At 35.4% G+C, this 17,725-nt stretch overlaps 1 pseudogene across 1 annotated transcript in view; it reads right to left on the reverse strand.

Annotated features, from left to right (window-relative positions):
• Positions 1-17,075, reverse strand: part of LOC310891880 (adhesion G-protein coupled receptor V1-like) — a 76,951-nt pseudogene extending 59,876 nt beyond the window's left edge. The window contains exons 1-8 of the transcript in view: positions 17,070-17,075; positions 16,623-16,727; positions 15,095-15,208; positions 11,642-12,207; positions 10,168-10,438; positions 9,040-9,369; positions 5,761-5,937; positions 5,026-5,280 (exon numbers count right to left, since the gene is read on the reverse strand). The product of the transcript in view is annotated as an adhesion G-protein coupled receptor V1-like (transcript). The remainder of the gene's footprint in view (positions 1-5,025; positions 5,281-5,760; positions 5,938-9,039; positions 9,370-10,167; positions 10,439-11,641; positions 12,208-15,094; positions 15,209-16,622; positions 16,728-17,069) is intronic.
• Between the last annotated feature and the right edge of the window lie 650 nt (positions 17,076-17,725).

Below are 17,725 nucleotides of genomic sequence, written 5' to 3' on the forward strand. Positions count from 1 at the left end.
AGCAGCCAGCTCAGATCGACCCGGAGGAGCTACGGGGCTGGACACAGGGTCCGTGCCACCAGAGAGCTGCCAGGACACCAGCCCCATCCCCTGCCACGTGCACTTCCAACCTCGAAGAACAGAGGGGCGTTCATATACCACCCTTACACCACGGAGGAGATGCTCCCAGACTGCCTGACACTACACGGGTCCAGTTCAGTCCCGTTTCACTCCTCGTGGTATGTGAAACCAGCTCTTTAGGTGTTCCTCTGACAGCAGTATGGAAACAGGACAAAGAGGGCTATTCAGAAGCAGCAATAAAAGTTAAAACAGCTGCTTTGACATGGTGGCTTAACCGTGGCCAGCAGCTCCTCCAGCTAGTGAAAAGAACTCTTGACCAGGAATAAGGTGATACCAATCACTGGGAAAGCCACTTCCCTGTTTTTATCCTCAGCTTATTTTTTCCTGTAAAATGGCTATGTATGGACATGAAGTTTCATATCGTCACAGACAGTAAACCCTGGCAATGCTTATGATGCTGCCAAAAGAAATACAACCTCAAAGTGTGTAAAGCATTTCTTATACAACAAGACTAATGTGAAATGACTGATCATTAGGGAAATTCTTTCAGTAAAAAAAATCATAATTATTATGTAGCAAGAACTACAGATGAATTAGGACAACTGACAGGAGCTTCAAAATGTTTCTTACACTTTTTTAAACATGCAGTACAAGAAAATAGGAGAAATTAGAGTTTTGACTAAGTTTAAGGTACCATGAGAATTTCAATGTTAAGAACTAACTAGAACCACAAAATAATTAAATAAATAAATGAAAAATAGCTTTGAAGTTAATAACTTTTGACAAAATCTGGAATTTCTGCAGAACCTGAGTGTTCTGAAAGACACATGAGAAACTTAATTTCCACTGTGAATCTACATGGCTGTCATTATTAAACCACACTTCTCTAAAAGACTTTCTTTTCTATCAGGGTATCTCAAAAAGGGGGAAGTGAAATTGCTTGTGGAACATTACTCAATTTGCTTGCATTCAGTGTTCACCCCCTCTTCAATTTTTTCAGGATTATCTACTGATTTAATTAGAGGCAGGCTCTAGCTCTAAAGAACTGCATTAAAGTAGGATTTGCCACATTAGACTTTCCATAGTGCCTCTCATCAGAGGAAACACCTTCTCTCCAGGTTTAATCCATCATTTATTTGATTTTTGAGGCTATTTTAATTTTTCTGAGTCATAGCAGGAGAGATATGTTGTTATTTTGAGAAGTAATGAAAACAAGCAGTAGGTGTCCAGCGCACTCATTTCAACATTCTACTATTTTCAAATGACTTTTTCCCCGTTAAAACGCAGTCTGATCAAACCCTTGAGGCATCCCTGGAGGTTTTCAAGGCCAGGTTGGACTAGGCTGTGGGCCGACCTGATCTAATGGGTGGCATCCCTGCCCATGGCACTGGGGTTGGAAACTGATGATCTTTAAGGTCCCTTCCAACCCAAGCTATTCTGTGATTCTATGAAAATTTACATAAGTAAGATAGATATGGTTTTGAAACAGACACTAACCAAAGGGAATTACCAAGTAAGGAGAAAATCCTAGCTCCATTAAGCAGTATGGCAGTGAGTAACCCACAACACATAAACCCTTAAGCCCTGTCCATCAACACTACACAGTGATTTAAATGGCCCTCCTATGCTTTTCTAACTTTTTGACATGTAGCAACCTCTAAAACCCAAAAATGTTTAAAAACTGCCAGATATTTCACAGTGAAATAGTCAAGTCTGTATTTTACATTTGTAATTTTCAAAAAATTACTTCATAACTCATAGGTCTAATCATTTTCCACATAAACTGATGACAGAATGTCAGCCTATGGAAATCTGTATCCCATCACAGAAATCACTAGAACAATAAAAATCTTCAAATAACGTTGCTTCAGTTTATTATATATAGTAAATGAGATTTATGTCGTAACATATGCATATGGATCTGTTCTGGCATCCTAACTTCCATGAGTTAAGACTCAAAAAATGCTGGAGCATAAGGACTGCCTAAACAGTTGTCTGTTTGTTGATTATCACTTCCACAAAATAAAAGTGATTTATCCCCAGATCCCAAAGTCTCCAAGTTCTCAGTCTCACCACCACTCACTCATGAGCACAAACACAGGCCACGTCCCCAGCCCACATACCCTGCAGGTTCTGGCCCTCTGGTTGTGCCAGGTGCCAAACTGATAGCTGTCTGCACCTTAACTGGGGGGCTGATAACTGCCAGTGAGAGATTACGTTGTGTAGAAGGAAAAAACAGCAATCAGATTTAAAAAAAACTGATTTCTGTTTGTGCTTACCAGGTAAAATGAACAGCCCTAGTATGCATATATGCTCTCACAAAGCACACACACAATTTCCATGGCCTGTTCCACCTACATTCATCAAGAAGACCAAGGTCTTTCCTTTCTCACATAGATTTCACTACAGACATCTGGTTTTATTTATGCTTGGTCTCAATTCAGGCCTATTCAGATAGGGCAGGCATTCAACCTGAATCTGCTCCTAAAAAAAGAAAATATAAAGAAGCTTCAGCAGATACAAGACTCTCTTGCTCCTTCATTACTCATCATTACTCATCTGTGTTCTTTGGAATCATATTTTTCATGTTATACATTTTCCTCCAGTTTGTGGACAAAATTCAGAGCTAGTTTTAATATCTGTGGTCTAAGTATAGAGAGCATAAAGCAAGAAAGGATAACATTGTTTTTAATGGCTTGGAAAAAATATAGTTATGGATGCACTTAAAGCTTATTTAAAATTGAACTGCCTTGACAATACCACTAAGCCGTAAATAATACATCCTTGTTAGAACTAATTATTTTGATTATTTTACCCGTGCTATTAATAATTGCAATACATTGAATGCTTATGAACATATGTCTATGTCTGTAGTTTCATTAAAGTTCTTACATGCTTTCTTTTCTCGCTGACTTATGCTACAATTTACGGAACAGTACAAGCACATCTACAGCACAGTGCATCTTTGTTTTCATGCTCATTCACTACTGCTGTGAGGTGCTGGCTGCCAGCCTCGGAAACTGAAATCTTCTATTTGTCCACAAAATACCAACCAGGCTGAAAGCAATAGCACGGGCGTACACGTAACCCTGCCAGTATCCTTCAACCCTAATTTGAAGAGTCATGTCTAGTACTGAAAGGATGATCTCTGCAGTCATTTCATTCTTGGCTTCTGCTAATTAGTTGAAGTGAGGGATGCTACCAAGGTCTAGAGAAAAGTTCAGATTCTATCTCCTCCTTGCTTACTTCTTTTTCCAGGACAGACCACCTGTTCCTCGGTTCACTCTCTGACCCTGCCAAGTGTGGGAAAGCTGCTTACTGTTGGCACACTTTTCACCATCCACTTCATGATCAACAGAGCCTACGGCTTGCACCATACACAGCAAAAGCAGAACACTGGTTGTATTTGTTCAGCTGCCAGTTCAATCCCTGTTGCAGCCACCATTTTCAAGGTATAGCCTACAGTTGTAACTCAGGATAAATGGCAGAAAACTGTACTTTCACACACGTGAATCAAAAAAGTTACCCTTTCATGCTGCTTACTTCTATCTACTTACTTGTTTACCTCAATACCACTCTGCATTCTTGGCCACCTTACACTCAAAACTTGAACCATCATTTCTAATCCTAGTTTCCCCCTTTGTGCCAGAGACTCTAAAAAAATTCCTTGAGACAAACCAGTTTCTCCCACAGAAAGAAAGCGGAGAACTGCTTGCAATAGTCTCTGTTTTTATTCTGAAAAGGATTGCCTTTTTAATGTAATGAGTAGCCAAGGTAGAATAAAATAACTAGTTCTGAACTACATGCATTAACCAGCCACCTTTTAATCAAGCAAGCCAATCCCGCAAAGGAATAACATCTTCCCTGTGTGCCATAAAGATGTTCGAAAACCATGTTTTCTGAAATGGGATCTTCTAGCGATCAACAACAGCGTGAGGAGCTTCTTGCCTATTGTTTGCTAATGTGGAATCACTGTGGATATCTGTTGTGGATATCTAAGAGCTAGCCTACGCTTCCTGTACAGAATAAAAATACTTCTTCTGCATAAGGTAAGGACTATGTAAGTAGTAGATGTTCAGTGTGGAAGCTGGTGCTGGCAGACCACTGTAGTATGTTTTCAGTAAAAGTGGAAAATGTACCTTAGACAAATAGGAGGTAATACAAGAGCACGTGTGGTGGTATTTCTGTATTTACTTATGTAACTGAGCTGTGGGAAGCAGGACAGACGATATAGCCAAGACACTCTTGTTAGTAACTCAAAGAGGGAAAAGACTCCTGATTATAAACTAATTTAAGTTTTCTGAACAGTGTTCACATGCAGATAATAGTATCACCTGAGGGCCCTTACAGCCTGTTATCCTAAAATCCTCCACTAGATGAGAAGGGAGACCAGAACACTGTGCTTCAGAAACCCCACTGCATTCTCATTAGCAGAAGACTGCAATAATAGTCACACTGGGATATTCTGGGGGCTATGAGCTGACAGAAGTATCTAATTATCAAGGAATATTGAACATGCAGATCAAACAAATAAACTGCAAGTCTAATTCTACAGTGACACCCAAGTTATAAATGTTTTTTCTGACAGAAAAAGTTCTGCATTGCTTTTTAGTTCTCACTTTAGTTTTTCCCATTATCTTACTAAATATTATTTTTCCGAAAAAAAAAAAGTGTTAAAACCAAGAGCTATAAAAAAGATCAAAACTGAAAGAACTTTCTAAATAGCATACAGAATTTTCATGAAAATATAAACAGTTAAGTCATTAGATAATAAATGCAAAATGGTTTCTTACATTGATCTCCAGTCAAAGAACCCATACACAGTCTGAAACAAGGGCCCACTATTTCTTCAGACACACATCAACACAATGCAAGCAATACCATGTAATTAACACTGTGCTAATCTGTTATGCATAAATTGAGTACTGCAGCTGATACATATGAATAGAGAATAGGGTACAATACCTGTCCAAAGTTAATAACACAGTTTCGTTCATTTCAGGTACATCATCAGCTTTAATGGTGATGTTAATTGTGGTATCACTTTGTCCAGATAAGAAAACCACGGAGCCGTTAAAAGGACTTATATCATCCCTTATATGTGTTTATATATGTGTTTTGTATATGTGTTACCGCCTTTTGATTGGGACCAGAGGGTTTCAAACTCCAGAACACAGTTGCTTGACCATCAGTCCCATCTCGATGCAATGCAATGGAAACCTGTGAAACACATTAATTTGTTGTGACTTGCAAAAGTAGATGCAAAACCGATTACTCCCTTGCAAATTACTATTTGAATAAATAATAATAAAAACAAGAGTTTGGCCAGTTCTAATTTGAGAATGGGAAATGATCTATCTTATTCAGGATTTGTCTCAGTCCTACTTTACATGACTATGCTCGCAATTGGTGAGAGAGACTAACTGCAGTATCTTTTGCTCTGTGTGAGCATCAAGGGCTAACTGGTTTTAGATACTTACACAGAAAGCAAAGACCAATCTCAGTTCTCTGGAAATCAGTAACAGATTATTTCAGAGCATTTTTTTTTTTTTTTAAAGAAGAGAATATTTAGGATAAGACAGAACTTACAGGAAGGCTTTTCCTCACATTAATTGTCAAATGCTACACTGAATACAGCAAACTCCACCTTCTCCAAATAAGTTTTCCATAGCAAAAGACAATATAAAAAGGCTTACTTACCAGCGTAGCAGGGGAATCTTCTGGTTCAGAAAGAATAATCGGTAGATTGCTAATAAAGCCTATTTCTCCATTTGCAATATCTGGAGTAATCCTCAAAGAAATATTTCGAATTTCGCCTAATCTAGGACTCACAGATGGGACTAGAGGAATTCTATTCACCAGTTCAACTCCTTCCAGCTGTAGGAAAAAGTAAAAGAAAAGTGAGAAATAAGAAGCCTCAGCACCAAGTCAGAACAGTTCTGACATTTCAGAGTAATTTTCATATAAAGGAAGTATACATCTCCAGAGCAAATTCTTCCTACTGATAGCACTGCTGTTATAAAAATTTGTAAGTAGACATGTCAAAGAAATTAAGTGGATATTGTTGAGCTGTCAGCAGAATGGTACACCTCCCAGACAAATCATGTTAGTGTATGTAATTAAACACAGATCAAGCCAGAGAGAGAGACTCTGTTCCAGATCAGCTGATACATTACTAGAGCTATTAACAACAGTCATTGATGAGCAGCATAGGCAATTGTCTAACATCATTTTTTGTGTCTTGCATTGATAAAAATCTAGGGAAATCACTGAAGTCATAATAATTTACAGCCCTTGATCAAACAGCCAAATAATAATCCACTTTTCTTTCCTCTCCACAAAATTTTAAGGAATTCTCTATCTAAGAACTACCAGAGCCACATTAAGAATTTAAATTCAGTACAGTATTTCAAAACTGTATTTTACTTGTCACTGCATTTCTGATAGATTATAGATACTAAGAGGAAATAGATTTTTTTTCATCCTTTTCTTTAAAAGGGAAGCATCACTCGCTAAGCCCAGCACCAGTAGTGACACACCAAGGAAAGCAGAACTTGCCTGTTTAATTATTTCCTTTAAATATTATTTATTCCATGTGATTCTGTCTACATGCATCATTACAATAAATGTTTCCATAACAGATTTGCATATATTTCTGTGAACATTTCACTGGGGCATAAACTCCCACTGACATTTTTTCTTGGAGTTATCAGGTGTTATCATAGAGTAAAGCTTTATTTTTTGGGGATAAAATAGTGGCCTTTCTTAAATTCATATAGTAATCATGGTTCACCATTTCAAAAGATGATTTTTAAAGTCTTACAGTTCTTGAAACCAAACTCTATAAATATGTGGGCTGTATCATATTTTGTTCCACAACTGCTTGAGTAACACCCAGAAATATGCATGAACATTTATCTGATGATAGATGGAAATGTTTTACAAATACTGTATTTAGTAACTGATTCTCAACCATTCCAACTTGTTATCAAAAGTCTGAAGAACAGATGATGGCACTGTTTGTTTCTCCTCTTTTCTGAGCTTTCTCCTAGCATAGGCCCCGATTCTGCAATTAACAGGATGAAAGTGCACCATTGTGCGGTTATTAGCTCAGTAAACTTTCTGAAATACTACACAGCCAAAACAATTTGCTCTATTTAAAGTGTATGCTGTATTTGGATCCTGTATGGTACCTTTGGAATAAAGTAATAATCAATAAAGAACAGAGATTTTACTCTTTCTGCAATGTTTCCTTTAGTACCTTTTAAAGGAAACCAGTACAAAGAGAAAAAAATATATAGTTATTTGAACAATAACAATTAGTTTATGAGCTTAATTTTCAGAGTTAATCTTCCTAGCTATACCAAAAACCGCATCTCTGATTACAGCACGTTATTTAATTGAAGGTGTCACTAAGGAATATATCTCACATTAACATTATCTCCTGTACCTTTATTCATCCTACAGTTTCATTTGCTTCTCTGCTGATTCCTGAGTCAATTCTTTATTTTGCCTAAGTACAACTCATTCTAAACATGTTCACTGAGATTATCATTTATTCACGATGCAGAAGGATTGTCACAGTGATAAATAGTGGTGTTTTCCTTCTCTATGAGTTTCTAAATTAATTATTTGAGCTGGAAAGCTCCTCTGATTTAATTTCTTCAAACAAAGATTTTATTTATAGTTCATGGAGAAAGTACAGAAAAAAAAAAAAACAGATTGGAATCTACAGTTTGAAAATCCAGGCAAAGTGCTTGGAATGACTGAACATTCTGAAATATTTATCAGATGTGTGTCTTGACTACAGTCAAAGGACAAAAAAAAAAAAAAAAAAAAAAAACATTGAATACATGGAATTAGACATTTAAGAATTTTGTGGATCTCTCAAACCTCTTGCAATCATAAAACATACTAACGTGTTCTAGTATTTCAGAAGGCAATTCCTAATCTAACTGTGAATGCCATAAATAAATAAATAAATAAAATTGCATATTAGATAAACAATATAATTCTGGCAAAACTTTTTGTTCTCATTATTCCTCCTGTAAGAGAATGTAGGGAGAAGGATGTGGAGGGAGGAAATCTTTCAAAGGTCTTAGAAGTGATTACAACGTCTTTGGTAGACTATAAGGAAAATATAAAACCTGGCAAATTTGAAATTCATGGATATAACATCAACACCTTCAACGATGATAAAAGTTATCTTTTACAAATTGAGATAGAAAAAAAAAAGGAAAGAAAAAAGTGAAGAAAACTATACAGGGAAAAAAAAAAGTAAGTTCTCCTAACAAATTTATATATAAATGCAATATAATATACATATAATATATAATGTATATTTGACCCTTTTTAATTTAGAATAGTTCAGCTGGAAGAGCAAAGATCACAGTATCACAGAATTGTAGGGGTTGGAAGGGACCTGGTCAGGCTGGAGAGTTGGGCAGGAAGAAACCAGATGAGGTTTAACAAGAGCAAGTGTAGAGTCCTGCATTTGGGAAGGAACAACCGCAAGTATCAGTACAGGCTGGGGGATGACCTGCTGGAGAAGGACCTGTATCAAGCCCAAGATACATTTACTTGCATGTCATTTCTGAAATTTTTCCTGCTTCAGTAATTTAATTTTAAGAACCTTATTTTTTTCACGTTCCAAGTCAGAGGCCAAGCAGAAACATGCTTCAAGGGGCAAGCAACAGACAACGCTGATCTCATTTTGATAAATTCCATGATTAGTACCTGAATCCTCTTTAGTTTTAAAATTTGTTTAATTACTAATGATTAGGGATAGAAAACTTTATAGCATAGTTATGAAAGATGTCTTTTTAAATAAGAAAATCTTTGCTTCAGAGCTAAGCACTTTTTTTTTTTTACAGGAATGGTCATTTAAATTACAGTCAAGGGGAAGGATCAATTATTGAATCATATTCCTCATATTAAATAAGCTAAAAAACAAAAACAAAAAAAAAACAGCTGAGATACCTGTATGAGGAAATGAGCACCATTTTGAAGAAATGCATCTTTTCTTATTGGTATACTCAAAGTATGATGTGTTTTTCCTTCTGGAAACAGGAGGATGCTGTTTCTAGACATATTTAGAATGCCATCTTTTGCTCTCTCAGGATCCAGAGCTCCAGCTGGAATATACAGTGCAGTATAAACTAACTGCACATTTCCAACTGTTCCTTTCTCCCTTACAAAACTCAAGGATAAAAAGCGTCCTGTTGGATTACTTTCAATCTTCTGATTCTCCAAAGGATAAAACTTTATTACGCCATAAACATCATCGCTGTCCTGAATGTAAAACAAAAGCTGCAAAACAGAAAACAGCATCACTTACTCAATGCTACAATTAATATACACCACAGTTTTCACGTTTTCATGAAAGTATGTCCTGACTGTCATCATACATTTTTATCGTTAGTGAATTGGCACTCAAGAAAGAAATCAGATTGACAGCCCCAAAGTGTTGCTTGTGCACAAGCAGCACACCACTGATAGCAGCAACTTTCCTGCTATGCCTCATCTATGTCAGAATGAGCTTTGAATAACTGATTTTTGGTTCAGCAGCCAAAGTGAATAATTTGAATATATTTCAGACTGTGAAAAAATCATTTAATTCACCAAATTCATTCCAATCATATGTTCAAAAAGCAAAGTAGGGACCTGAGTCACAGAATTGTCAGTAATGCTAATTACCCCTTATTTAAAAGTTCAGAGGTTAGTCTTAATCACTAAGCCATCCTCTTGAAGCTGTTACTCTGTGTAAAACATTCCAGTACCTACAGCAAATAAGCAAGTGAAAATAAATGCTCAACCTTCTCTTAGCAAGCAACCAATCAAGATAGCAGTTATGCAATGATATTTATGATGGGAATATTCTAAGCTAAATGCTACTGCATTAAATAGGTCTGGCCTTATAAAATATGTTAAGCCAAAGACTTTGGATGTGGCTCTTTATACTGAGAATACATCAGCTTGCTTCACTTAAACTCAAGCACAACTACTTCAATTTAGCCAATCCACCAAAACTGGTGGATCCTAATCCTAATCCTACTCCCTAATTATTATCTATCACCTCCTCAAAACAAGTTCTGAAATCAAACTTACCTCAGATGGTTCGCTGACTTCTGCGCCTCCCTGTATTGTATGAGCTAAGAGCTTCAGAAGATAGGGCTCTGCTTCTTCTGGTATGTTATCATCAATAATGGTCAGTGAAAGTGTGACCAGCATCTGTCCTTGATCAAAATGTATCTCCCCGGTCTCTGGAACAAGGTCTGCAGTCACAGGTGACAGATCACTGCTATTTCGAGTTATGACCCAGGTCACAGAAACATTTCCATGTGTTCCACCATTTCTTACGATCGTGATCCCTTCAAACCTGTGGTTTTGAATGAAAATAAAAATCTGTAACATGCAATTATAATTAATATCGGTTTACTTAGCTATCTGTTCCCTGGAAGATTTATACTGACTTCAGTGGAATCGATATTAACTGCTGCTACTGACATTTGAGTCAGGACTTAAAATTTGTGAAATCATACCACAGAAGTAGACTTTTCTCAGGTTGCTTATTCATGAGATAATATACATAAAGACATGAGTAATATATCTAAAGACATTAGTTAAAATTTATTTTGTTTACAGTAAGAAAGATACTGAGAAGAGGAAAGTTGGCATGTTTATATTTTTTCTCAGGAAAGATGTTAAATTTCAGAAAACTTTTTCTCAACTAAATTTCTACACTGTTTTATGGACTATATCAAAATACAATTGTCAGGCATGAGTGTTTAAATAATGATTTTATTTAAAATAAAGTGACTCAACTATTTGCCTATGCACTGAAATATAATTTATCAATATTTGTGATTATGGAAATGTCACGTTTCCTGTATCTGTGTATAAGAAAGAAAAAAAAAAAGTGAATATTGAAGTGCTGGGCTCTACATACTAGAAATTGTTCATAAAATCATAGGTTGATACATTACCTCTTTCTCTGGGGATGAACCACCATCACTAGCTAGCAGTGGACATTTTTACTAAAACTGGCAATATTGTATAGATATTAGTTCTGCTTGTAAAGATTTGTGTGGAGATTTGTTTTTAATTTATCTGTAAAATTACATGTATTTAACTTTTTTGGAAGTCTATGGGTATTCAGTACTTCACAGAAGACACTCACCACCATTTTTTAACCAGAGACTGACTTTAAATACAGTATAGACAAAGATTTACTGGGAAAGGAAGCCTGAAATATATTTTCCACTTGTATGAATGGGTGTGTGGCCGCATCACAACTTCACTGATCCATCTTTTAGATTAAGGGTTTTTCAGTATTTTGATAATGTCATTAAATATTTACAGTTCTCATATATAGTTCATAAATATTAAAATACTTCTGCATAATTAGACATTTTCTCCCTTGAAAATTCTATATCGTTTATAATAATTACACAGTAGGTGATTTCTATATTAATTTTTCACTACTGATTTTATAATTACTGTCAGTGAAATCCTAAGGATGCTTTACAGTGCCAAACAAATCCCTTAACATGACGAGATACTGTTTGAAGATCTGTAGTACCTTGAAATTTGGTCTTCATCAATGATAACAGTTTGAGTAAACAGGATACTGTTGATTGAAAGCACTCCATAGGGTTTATCATTTGGTTGGATGGTGACGTGAACAACAGATGGATTAACCAAAACAGCATCTCCCTGTAACGTGTCCTTAAGGAGCATAATTTGGAAGGTCTCAGCAATTTCTGGTATGGCATCATCAAGGATCTTGAATTTCATATATACTTCATGAACTAGAGGTGTGAAGACAATAGTTGTATTTGGCTGAAGATCTAGGAAGTCTAAATTGAGCTGCGCGTGTGCTGTTGAATTCCCAGTTATGATGGTGTAACTGACGGAGACTTCACATTCATCAGGTCCAATTAATTTTCCACTGTCATCCTTACCACGAATCACTTGAATTGTGAGCATTTCGACTTCCTCAGGCACCATGTAAGTGCTCTGAGCAAATCGCACAGGGCTGTCATTTTTCTTAATATTAATCTGAACAGAATTCCTTGTGGTGTTGATTTCAGCCCCTCCCTCCACACTCCTGAGATGAACAACAAACAATTCATCATTTTCAGGTATCTGGAAAAATAATAGTAGCAACAGGGTGTAAGTCCCATTTCAAATATATGCAGAACACTTACTTAGAAATATGTTATGTATATTTAGCAATAAAGGGAAATAATACAAACATTACAACCCTTTTCACATTAAAATAAACAGGCAAAAAGAAACTCGCTTGCAACTTTGAAAATCCCTTCTCAAAACTGAATGTTTCCATTTTCTAAGACATACTTCTATGCTATGGAAATATGAAAAAGTGGGAAAAGACAAAAAAAAAAAAGGGCAAACAAAAACTAGGCAAGAATCAGATGAAGCTCTATCTTTCCAACTAGAGAGTGTGAGGAGATCCTAACTCAACTTGTGGAAGTTGCTCTGCTTGGACACAAGTGTTCCTGACAGTTATTTAGTCTGACATCTTTATTTGCTGATGTTAACACCATTTTACATCTATGCATGCCTGAAAGAACAGAGGAACAACATATGAACACAACCTACCTTGGCCCTTTTGTTCCTATTCAACGGGAAAAAGAACAGTTCCTACTTTCAGACAGACTCACATTCCCAGCACAGCTTCAGTCACAGCTCTGAGAATGTGCTTGCTGATGCTTATCTATTAATTAGACTTTGGCATTTCTACATGTGGTTTGTTTAGAACTGCACTTTAGTTTTAGCTCTTTAGTCTCTAATAACTGATGCAGCAGACAAAAAAGAAGGGTTTATAAGCCTTGAATTGCAGAATTTAATATTTTTTACTTTATATTATTACATTTTATTCCCCAGTCTTGATAGGCTAAGTCTGTTTAACTGGAAAATATCATTATTTTATTAATACAGAGAGATTAGAAGGAAATATTTAAATATTACATAAGATCCTCACATCTCATTCTTGTTGTGGACTCTCAGAAAAAACAGTATTATTTGCTTCTGAGATAAATTCCACAACAAAATTGCTTATGTGTTACTAATGGCATTGCTTTGTTATAGGGCTGATGAATCCTTTCCATGTAGTTCTGTTTACTGAGCAAAAAAAGTTCAGAATTCCTTGTGGTCCAATATTTCTTCTCTTTTTACACATTTGTTAATTGGCCACCCTTAGATCCTGTTTCAGGGCACAAAGGGTATGCACGCCGCTGTCTTTGTAGCTGAGGCCAATTTTGTCCCTTGTTTGACTTGTGGCACTTAAACTTGCATAATATTATTGACTGATGCAGGTTGTTTGTTTTTTTTTCCAGCGTGAGATTTGCAAGCTCTCTGTCACCTCTCTCCTACACTACTATTTCCTATTTTATCTTATTAAAATTGATGTTAACTTACGCTTGTTTTAGTTCACTAGTTCATATACTGTCTTGCAGTACAAAAATACGCATTTGACAGTCAGAACGTACATGCCATTTTAGTTGCAGATAAAATCTTAGTATCCTACATAAATAAGGCATTGTGGAGCTTTCAATTACATCATGATTGACCAATAAATACATGAGTCAAACTTCGAATATAATAGTATAAATGATTTCCAGTGCTGCCTTGCCTCTTTAATTTTCTCTTAAAGTTGCAATTATACTTAAAAAGGAAACCTGCACAGGAAAAGTACTATAAATGCAGAGCTGTGGAAATCAGAACTGCAGTCCCCTACCTTCTGTAAGGCTGCACAATTCAGAAAAATACTTGTTTCATTGGTTTCCCTAACTCAGATCCTAAAAGCTCAAATTAAGTTCTGACAGTAGTGTTACTGGATTCTTGTGAACTCTATCATCATCATCATCAATAAAGGTTTTTGTGCAAAATTCATCTTTCACATACACTTGTGAAAGACTTTCAAAGAGTGGAAAGACGTTGACTAGACACACCAAATACAGATCAAACTTTTAGAAACAGAAGTTTGAGAGCATTTCTCAGAATAAAAATAAATAAAATCACATCCTCCCAAGAGAAAAGACCCTAATAATTTATTTCTGTGTGTAAGTCACTGAAATATTACATTGAATTGGAAAGAGATGTTTCTACACTTCAGCACCCCAGGTTGGCACAGCCTCTTAACACTAGAGTATCAGTAGAAATGTGGAAGGACATTTTTTATAACTAAGAGTAAAAAGGAAACAAGCTGCTTTACAGTTCTGTGCTCACTTCTGAGACACACACCTTTCACCATTATTGTTTTCTTATGAATTTCTTACTAAGCTGTTTTGCATCATATATACTTATTTTGATGTCTCAGTTTTCCCTCTTAAGCTTATTATAAAGGAAAAGAAAAACACAAAAGAAAAGTGCAGGTAAGAAAAAAGGAAAATCACAAGTTGCAAATTAGAAGAATGTTTTGTTTACTCTGAGATAAAAAGAAAGCCTCACAACCTATGAGTTATGTTGTGGGTTTTTTTTGTTTTGGTTTGGTTTTTTTGTGTGTGTGTTGTTTTTTTTTTTCAATTGGCCAATCTGAAAACAGAAAAATGTTAATTATCACCTAGTATTCATGCTTTCCACAAGACTGCATGTTTGTTTCAGGAATCTCATCTATTTTTAGGATTTTTTCAAATATGTTTCTACCCTGAAACATATTTGAAAAAAAAAAAACACAAACAAACAACGACAAAAAATATTTTTGAATCTGCCTTTTCCCTGTGAATCTTCAATGTGTAATATTCTTTCTTTAGTGACAAAGATAACATGTCTGCTCAGCCAGGATATGCACATAAACTAAAACTATTCACTGATGAGAATTAAAGAGGGAGCTTGGAAAGAGTAAAAATAATAGACCAGAGAGCCAAAATTTAACATCACTTCATCAAATAGAACTGCTTTTAACCTTATTTAAGCCAAGCCTTTTTGTAACTTATTACTCTAAGTCTTTCCAGAACTTCAGTTAACCTTCTACGTATCAAAGCCTAAGATGAAGTCAGCTTGTTCCTACCTGATCATCAAGCACTGTTAAATTATAAATCAGCTTTGATCTCCCAGGTGTGAATGTAATATTTCCCTTAGCTGGACTTAGGTCTTCTTCAGCTGGGTTTGGACCATCTTTTATCTGCAAAGAATTGATTTGTCTGATGAGAAGTCTATAAAGCAGGAATACAAATCCAGTGCAAGTACAATAACCAATATGCAGTGTGACTTGCATAACAAATGACTATCTGTTCAGCCATCTCCAACTTACAACTTACATGAACATTCAGTTGTGAAAATCTGCTCTTTTCTGGCAGACAGTGTAAGTCAGAACAACCACTCTGAAGAAATCCCGTATTTCCAGAATAAGAGGAAGAAAACTACTTCCATATAGGCCTATGGGGACTCTTTAGTATATTCTGATGCATAACTGACTCTTTCATATTACAGAAAGGATATTCATGCAAATTCAGTTTGAATCAATAGTATTTCATAATAAATTCCAAGACAAAGTAATAGTACTTACTGGTTTTGTGTCCCTTCTATCTTAACTTGTGATATTAAAGATACTAAATTTAACAGTCAAACTCAAAATACTACAAAGCCTCTTAAAGGTCATATGGGATTTTTTGGTTTTAGAACATTTTGTAAATTATTTTTCAACATACATATATAATGATGTGAGACAGACCTAAGTAATTGTCCAGAGAGTAAGATTTACTGTACCTTAAAACAAACATATTTGCAAAAAATTGCACAGAGAATCATATTCAGTACTTTAACTATTCATGCTATATTTAGTATTAATAAAATCCAGTGCAAAGCTTTTCTGGTTTTGACAGGTCTAGACTAAAGCTTTGAGGTCTAGATTAAAGCCTTACCCTATAGGACCAGGCAACTAGTACAGAAATATCTATATGAAAGATTTTATATATAATTTTAAAGTAAATAATAGAGTCTGAGCTAGATAAGAAAAAGAAAGCAATGAAGTCAGTAATTGTATCACATTCAAATCACATATGTAAATAACAGGATAAGTATTCAACATGATTAATTATTTCAAAAGCTTCATTTGCAGGGGATTCAAGATAGAGATCAAGATACAGATGATTATAGATACAGAAATTCACCAAATCCTGAGCACTCACAGTTCAAAGTTGGGATAATCATTAAAGACTCACTTGAATATTTGTATGTAAAATAATTATTTTTTAAAAAAATTAAAAAAACTTAGATAAGACACTTCTTACATACTTAATATGCATTATTTTCTAGTAATACATACTGATGTTGCCTCACGTACCTTTCTAAATGACAGAATATACTCGGTTTTCTCTAGTACCTCTTAACGTTAAACAGTCAATTAAACAGTCAGATAATTACAGTATTTTCTATATGACGGTTAATATGAATCCCTTTTATGAAACAGATCTACCTAATGTAGATGTAGGTATTTTGTCCTTCTTCCCCTTTTGCAAACACTTCAATAAATTATGATTACAGCCTCTCAGTTTAATCCAACAGACTACTGTATGAAGTCTTTTGGATAAACTCACCTCAAAAGTTATGACGACCGTCCCATAGGTTCCCCTCTCTCTAATTAGAGTGAGCGGCACAAATTCATTTCTGCCCCTGGGCTCATTCACTGTGATTAAGGCAGACTAATGAGGAAGAAAAGGAACAGACAATCAGACACAGATCAAATATCACAGCAGAATGAAGAAACTGTTACCATAGAAATATCAAACTCCCACAGACAAGTTAATCCAATCCGCAAACCAGTCCACTGATGGCATACATTTCCTAGCAACCAATTAGTTCAGCTAATGAAAACCTTAAAAGATTTCAGATAAAAATGTATCACGTAATGCAATTTGTGTGTTTTTGTTGTTGTTGTTGTTTGTTTGTTTCTGTAAATGAACATAGTCAACATACACAAAGCACTGACATATCATCACTGGTATTTTTAGGAGCTCCTACACCCATTAAAAATAGGTTTTCACCATCATGAAGTCGTTTATTAGATAGCTAGCTATAAATGTACTCAGGACAATCATTTAGGTCACTGGTCACTTTTTTAGGCTATTGTAGGTAACAGATTTTGAAGATATCCACAAATCCCAGAAGCAGCTTGGCTTAGTACTGTGGCTCTAACATTTTCTTATGTTCTTATGTTTTTTCAGAGAAGTCCTATACAAAATTATATTGTCAGAATGCTGTCAATAAGGCATAGCTACTCGTTCTACTAATACAACCTCTGTATTATTGCAAATATCATCTGCTGGAGTAACAACAGCATCTTATCCCAGAGGGTGTTATAAAATGCATATATTATGACAATGTTCCCTCAGTAATTGGTAATTAACCCTACTGCAAGAAGCTGTGCCTGCTCTTCAGAGGAACAGGTTTATATTCAGAAGCTACTTCTTTGTTTACATGCTACATTTCAAAACTGAATGTAATTCAGAATGTAATTCTAATTTAATACAAGTGTAAGAAAAAGTTTAAGTAGACTTGATGACTGAAAGGAGAAACGTTTGTGGTTAAATGTAGATGATTCTCTTTCCTGTCTAAGAGTGTCCAAGTATATTAATTTTTAATGTTAACTTTCTGAACTATTATGCATTCATATTTATTATTATAAATTGGAATTACAAGA

This window comes from Anser anser (assembly GCF_964211835.1).
Source record: "Anser anser genome assembly, contig: HAP1_SCAFFOLD_151, whole genome shotgun sequence".
NCBI lineage: Eukaryota > Metazoa > Chordata > Aves > Anseriformes > Anatidae > Anser > Anser anser.